The following is a 7,834-nucleotide window of genomic DNA, read 5'->3' on the forward strand; positions in this document are numbered from 1 at the left end:
AAGTGACATCAAAGCTATGCTTGGTTCTAAACAATATGAGTAATTGTTCTCTATTTTCTTATGGTGTGTTCTTAGTTATGGTATAGCATTCTCTTGACATAAAATTCATTATGCTAAAATTTGAGATATGCAAGAATTATTCTTATTTGAACTAAATGTTACCAAATCAAATGTAATAGTCATTGTGGCTACTTTCTCACTGTTGAGAGAGAGAGAGAGAGAGAGAGAGAGAGAGAGAGAGAGAGAGAGAGAGAGAGAGAGATGCATACATATGTGTGTGTGTGTGTGTGCACGCACGCACGCACACGTGCATGCACACACACACACACACACACATCCTCAAAGACCCAATTAAGCAAATACATCATCTACGACTATGATTCCATAAACATTACAAGCCTGCAGTGTTAGTTAAGGACTGAGAGTTTGTAGGGCTAAAAAGGAAAAAAAGTACATAACCTATGAAGACTACTCATGGGAACAAGAGGCTCATTAGTAAAAACATCAGTAAAAGACTGCAATGCCCTCAATGTGTGAGAAACTTCTGGATGAGGGCTCTTCCTTTATGATAAATTGGCCATTTCCCCACCTTGTGTGATGCCATTACCTTTCCTAATTTAGCTCCCTTTTGCTTGAGTTATATTGGTGTGAGCTCTTTGGATATCCAAAGCTACATACTGTTGAAGAGCTTGGATTGCGTAAGTATGTCTAATCTTGCTTCTCTCACAATGAATGTTATGATGGCATGCCCATTGCTCAATTGAATGTGGTAGTCATCTTTTGTGTGTGTGTGTGTGTGTGTGTGTGTGTGTGTGTGTGTGTGAGAGAGAGAGAGAGAGAGAGAGAGAGAGAGAGAGAGAGAGAGAGAGAGAGAGAGAGAGAGAGAGAGAGAGAGAAGAGGAGGAGGAGGGGAACAAATAAATAAAGAAACCAAAGAAGATTATACTAACATTTGGAAAAGGCCAGAATGACCAATGAGAGATAATATAAAACATGAAGGTCTTGAGCTAAATTTATGGTCTAGCAAAATCGGCTAGAATGACCAATGAGACCAAACATAGAACATGAAGACCATGAAGGTGTTGAGAAAAATTTGTGGTCTAGAAAAAGATTTTAAAAAAAAGTCCTACTAATCATCTAGTAGATCCAAAATGCCAAGCATCTTTGATATACTAGATCTAAGCATCTAGTAGATCCAAGATGCCAAGCATCATGTACATTCTCATACACATTCACCACAAAAAGGATCTAGTTTAGTTTTAGGTTTTGGTTTGGATTTGCAAAAATCCTCAATGAGGAATCTACCCTCATTGAGGATTCGGTTTGGATTTGTAAAAATCCTTTATGAGGGCTTGAAAGTCGCAATAGAGTTCCCACCTATTTTTTATTTTAAAGAGAGATGGAAATTCATTATTATTATTATTATTATTATTAGGGACAAATGGGAGAAAATGCATAAGGCTTCTAAGGAAAAGCTCCTTTACAATGGTCATAAGGGATTGAGCTTAGAAGCATTATAAGATAATAACGTATTGGAAGAAAAGGTAAAATCCAAATGAGAGGAGAAGGATCATTTTTTAGCTTTTGAAGGGCCATGCGCAATGCAACCCATACCATATAGATGTATAGATATCATATCATTTTTTAGCTTTTGAAGGGCCATGCACAATATAACACATACCATATAGATGTATACATATCAGATCAACAACATTAGTACTAAAGGTAACATTATATATTTCTATAAGTGATTGAAGAATATGATGGAGTCATTAAAAAAATAAGTTTTGTTACTTCCTATCTTTACTAGTTCTAAAGAAATGGTGCACTGCCACATGGCAGTATGCGGCATGCCTCCTTTCCTTTAGTATTGGCCCATGAGAGGAGATGGGTAAATAATGTTTTGGGTAAAGTCATAATCAATATTTACATGTTTGGTGCATTTCAATGAGTTTAGATAAAATTTCAAAGACACTGGAAAGTATAATTCTAGGAGATATAAGGGTTGAATGTCTAATGAATGTTTAATGAAGCTATAAGTGGTTTTGATTTAAATATTTTGTGTATTTTTGCATCTGCAACAGCTTTCTACAACAAGTTGTATTTTTGTAACGACAGTCAGGATGATAAAGGGTAAGGTAGGTAGTGGCACTAATAGGAAAGCTTGCATGCATAGGAAAAAACTTGATCATGGCATGCTAACCACATTGGGGACACAAAGTGTAGGAAAGCATCTATGTGACTATAAGATTGCATGATGTGAATGGGCATAAAGCCTACCAATTAAGGGATGGAAAAGTGGGAAAGCATATGTGAATCATAATGTGCATGGCACCAAACCCTAATTAAGGTATATGCTAAATTTGTGAACTAGGATAGAAGAATTTTAAATGGGAGAAGAAACTCTTTAATTAAGGTATATGCTAAAGTTGTGAACTAGGATAGAAGAATTTTAAATGGGAGAAGAAACTCTTTATAATAGCTTCATTAATTAAGGTCTTAAGATATTTAAACCTTATTGGTCACCCCGACACATATATTATTTATGGGATAAAATCTTAAAATTAGAGCTTTAAGGCTTGGGTATTTGCCATAAAAATTCAAGTAAATTTCATGCCTTAGCTATGAAAAACTCTCTCTAAAGCTAGATTTACATTTTCATCTAGCACCCCAACTATGCTTTCTTAAAAGCTAGGAGCCATGGCATATCAATTCTTAGGCTTAAAATCTTAATGAGAACCAATGATAATGAGAATAGTAAGGTAGCTAGACACTCAAACCACCAAAATAAATCTATAAATCAAACGTTTTCTTAAAACAAGCACATGCTTTTATAACCTTGGATGGAGGCTTCTCGATCCCAATAAATTAGACTAGCATTTTTCATGTGACCACACATTACTTATGTGACAAGCATGTAACTTGAATCTAGCACTTTCCATGTAACATGTCTTTTAATACCAATGAATATGAGACTCTAACACTATATACACTACCCATGTGACTAGCATCCACTAGCATTTTCCATGTAACATGTCTTTTAATACCAATGAATATGAGACTCTAACACTACATACACTACCCATGTGACTAGCAATAAATATGTGACTAGAATCCACTAGCATTTTCCATGTGACATGTCAATTATATTTGACGGACTTTAACAAAATGACCTTACCTACATAATAACCTTGACGTACCACTTTGGCTATAGAATCATTTCAACCAATATGGAGATAAAATTTTGCATCAAATTCGAGTCATTGGCAATGCTCTTTTACATAAACTCTTATGTGGTTTAGATTCCATAGCGTTTTGTGTTTTTTTTTTCACTTCAACAGTTCTTGCTTTTCAACAAATCTCTCCCAAGAGCCTTTCTGAAGATATCCACACAATTCTTACTACTTATTCAAGCGGTAACTCTAAAACCAAATAAAAAACCATAATTGTATCCTATTATCACAATCTCGTAACCACAAAATTAAGTCAAGGTCCTTCTCGAGGTATAGATGATGGCATACTCTAATGCACCTAGGATGTCTCACACCCATGCTTGATCACCTCCAAGTGAACCTTCTAGCCCAAGCTAGGAATCATCATTTTTTGACCTCTTTCTTGAAGCATGGAAGTCCCTTGATATTAGGAAGAGTGGTAAGACAAGCCTAGAGGTGTGTCAATCCCTCTAGTTTGAGCTTTCAATCCTCCATGGCAGCCCTTCCATAGACCATATCTAAGCTAGCAAGCTTGAAGCCACTTCCTACACCTAATCCAAGCATTTACAAGCCACTCAAATGAAAGTAAGCATGCACACATTGCTCACCACATGCATGCAAACAAACACAAGCCAGAAGATAAAAACTTTAGAGAAGAAGAAAGAAGCTTATTCACCAAAAGATGTATCCTTCACATTATGATAAGTCACTTATATATATAAAGGGATTTTCCTAGTTGCCCAACACTTAAGGGGTGCCCAAAATAGACTCATGCATATACAAGCCTTATATGGTCGGCCTTCCATTACAAAAGTGGGCCCATGGCCGTGCATAATGTGAACCACTAAGCTAGGATAGGAAACTACAAAGGTGTGGATAAGTATGGATTGAGGGGTAGCATCCCCCTTGCCTAGACTTGCTTCCATCCTCCGACGCTTCATCGCATTACGAGTGTTGGGTGAGAAAAAAGTTATAGATGGCATCATGCCATAGAGTTCAAGAGGATGAACTCATTAAAATCAATCTTGGTGAGAATGAGCCCAAAACTATGAGGGTAAGTGCAAAGCTAGGGCAAGAACTAAAAGATGAACTGACATAACTGATCACAACATACAAGAATATGTTTACCGAGGACTACACAAACATGAAGGGAATTGTTGATAAGTCACTTATATATAAAGGGCTTTTCCTAGTTTCCCAACACTTATGGGGTGCCCAAAATATACTCTCATGCATATACAAGCCTTATATGGTCGGCCTTCCATTACAAAAGTGGGCCCATGGCCGTGCATAATGTGAACCACTAAGCTAGGGTATGGAACTACAAAGGTGTGGATGAGTACGGATTGAGGTAACATCCCCCCTTGCCTAGACTTGCTTCCATCCTCGGACACTTCATCGCATTGCGAGAGTGGGGTGAGAAAAAAGTTATGGATGGCATCATGCCATAGAGTTCAAGAGGATGAACTCATTAAAATCAATCTTGGTGATGAGAATGAGCCCAAAACTATCAGAGTAAGTGCAAATCTAGGGCAAGAACTAAAAGATGAACTAACATAACTGATCACAACATACAAGGATATGTTTATCGAGGACTACACAAACATGAAGGGAATTGGTCCAAGCTTCTACTAGCACAAGATCAACCTCAAAGAAGAAGCGATTGCTTATCAAGCAGAATGAACCCAAACTATGCAAGACAAGTAAAGGAAGAAATGAACAAATTGCTCAAGGTGGGATTCATTTATCCCATTGACAAAGTAAATTAGTTGTCACCCATTATGATAATGCCAAAGAAGAATGGGAAGCTGTGAGCTTGTATTGATTACATAAAATTAAATGTAGATATAAATACAAATCCCTTTCTGCTACCATTCACTGACTCGCTTCTAGATGTAGAGCAAGACATGAAATTTACTCCTTTTTGGATGGATTTAGTGGGCACAACAAGGTTTGTATGGATCCAGAAGATCAGGAAAAGACTATATTCATCATAGAATGGGGGGAGTTTACACCAAATGTTATGACCTTTAACCTCAGGAATGCACCAATAACTTTCCAATGGGGGTATTTTGCATCAAATGTTATGGCCTTTAACCTCAGGAATGCACCAATAACTTTCCAATGGATGGTACAAGAAATCTTTAATGAATTTCTCACCACATTTATGAGGGTGTTTATTGATAGTTGTTTGATGATGGCCAGGTCTAGTCAACCCAATAGGATCCTAAAAGGAATTCTAATCAAGACAGTGAATGAGAACATGACTGACAGGTATAGGAAAGTACATTGTATTATGCGGTTTTTGTGTTGAGTGTTGACGATCCAAGGGCCAATAGCTAGTAGCACCATGAACGAACCCATCCCCCTCATTGTCACTTTGTGTGACGTAAGGGAGTTTGTAGAACTACCATGGGGAGAGATTCAAGTCAATCTCCATGCGAATGAACAGTTAGAGAGGCTGCAGAATAGGAAAAACAAAAACCCACCATCTGGCAAAACAACTACGTTCACAGCCAGCTATGTGGCAAAAGTATTCAAGATACCCTCAACAGAGGAAAGGGACTTTGTGAGGTAGTATGGGGATCCAAAGAGAGCAAAAGAAGACAAAATCATAAGAAACCTGAATGAAGATAGGTAGAGTCACACATACGCTTTGTAATAGAGATAATCACGCTAGTGCACTAGCCTTACTCTCATGCTCTAAAAGAATCACAAAATCATCCAAACAAGGCAGCAGAGTCAGGGGCCAAGGTGGCATGAGTAGAGGTTCTCTATAACAATGTGAAGGAGGAAATAGCCACCAACAGAGTCTAGGGCCAAGGTGGCATGGGTAGAGGTTCTCAACCTGAAGGAAGAAATAGCTAACCTAAAGAAAAGAAGCAGCAAAATAAAGATGGGGAAACATCTAAAAGCTCTCTTCCAAGGAACAATTGTGCTAGAGAACTAACAAAAGCAGCAAGACAAACATGATAACCCCACTCCGGACCAAGAACATCAAGAAGACATTGGAGAAGGAAGCCAGATCCAAGGGGAGGAGGAGTAGGATAGGTAGAAGAAGACCCAATCAAAGGAGTAGGATAGCCAAAAAAAGACCCTACCATAACCCACAGTGGGGTAACAACTCTAATCATCACCACCACTATGGTGGGAATCCCTCCCTTGCTACCCCCAAGAATAATTCTAGAAAAGACAGAGTCTAATTAGATCCATAACCTCACAAAAAATGAAGTTTAACTTTGGAGACAAAAAGACTAGGTTACCTCTAGTAAGAAGTAGCAAATGACTACAGTAGGAACAAAAGAGGGAGGTACCCGCAACATTAGGAATTGTGCAAGATCTCTTGGCCTTGAGTAAGACGGGGCAAGAATTCCACATAATTAGGGGCACCCCTCATCCAGAAATGTAATTCAAGGTACCTATCTCTCTCCCAACATACACAACATTTGTGGGAGTGGTTACATCCACTAGAACTTCTTTATTTCTAAGCAAATTAGAAATGATATGGGTGTAGGAACCGCTGGGTTATCTATAGAAGTATATGCATAGGGCCCAAGAAAGATTCAAAACTTCAGGATGAGCGAAGGGGAGAAGGAGCTTTAGGAGAAAACATATGAACTATTGTTGATGAAGGTTAAACTACAACAAGGGTAGAAACTCAAAGAACAAATGGCAAGACTACATGAAACAAACAAGAATATAACCAAAGAATTAGCCAACCTCAGGTGACTTTGGCCAAGTAGGAGTAGAAAACCAAAATCATCAAGGATGGTTTGGTTGATGCCACCAATGCCAAATTAGTTGTTGAACTAGATTAAAAAAGGTTGCTTAGTTCTTGGGCAACCACTAAGATAGTCCAGGTTGCTTAGCGTGTGAACCACCACTGATATAGTGCAAAAGAGAAGCTACAAAATTGGACAGGAACAACAAGTTTATAATCTATAAAGAAGGAGATGCAATCCTGTGATTTAATTCAAGAATGAGGCCACATCTTGGCAAACTAAAAATGAGGTGGATATGATAATATAGAATCCAAAGGAAGTTAGGGGATGGAACCTTTGAGTTGCAAACGTTGGATGGGGTAGCCCTAAACAAGCCAGTAATGGGTATAAGCTCAAGCCATATCATGGTCTTCTACTAGATAAGAGCACTAGAAAACCCAATCTAGACATTACCCAAATTGGCAAAGTTCTAAAAGAAAAAGGAGCCCAAAAAGAGATGGGTGTGTTAATGGTTAAGGTGTGCTGGGAAAAGGAAGAGACAGATGTTAGACTCACAATGCTAATAATACGGGAAGAGAGGGCTATTGAGATGTTAGACTCACAATGCTAATAATACGGGAAGAGAGGGCTATTGAGATGTCAAGCTTAACATGAGCTGACACTTATGATATGCCTGGGGGACCGTTTCTGCCACTTACATCATTGGCGTGTTTGGTGGGATGTTGACATGATGGATCTTCGTGAGTGATTCTACAGCTAGACTATACCAACTACTAGTCCACCACTGAGTTATGGCATACTTATCTTGCTAGCTCCCTCACTTAGTATGTTCACATTGTGGACCGCATGTACATAGTACTTCAGTACTTATGTTGTATTTTTCTTATCTCTTTGGTAGAA

Source organism: Cibotium barometz, chromosome 42 (genome assembly GCF_041138505.1).
Source record: "Cibotium barometz isolate CiBa-2024 chromosome 42, ASM4113850v1, whole genome shotgun sequence".
NCBI lineage: Eukaryota > Viridiplantae > Streptophyta > Polypodiopsida > Cyatheales > Cibotiaceae > Cibotium > Cibotium barometz.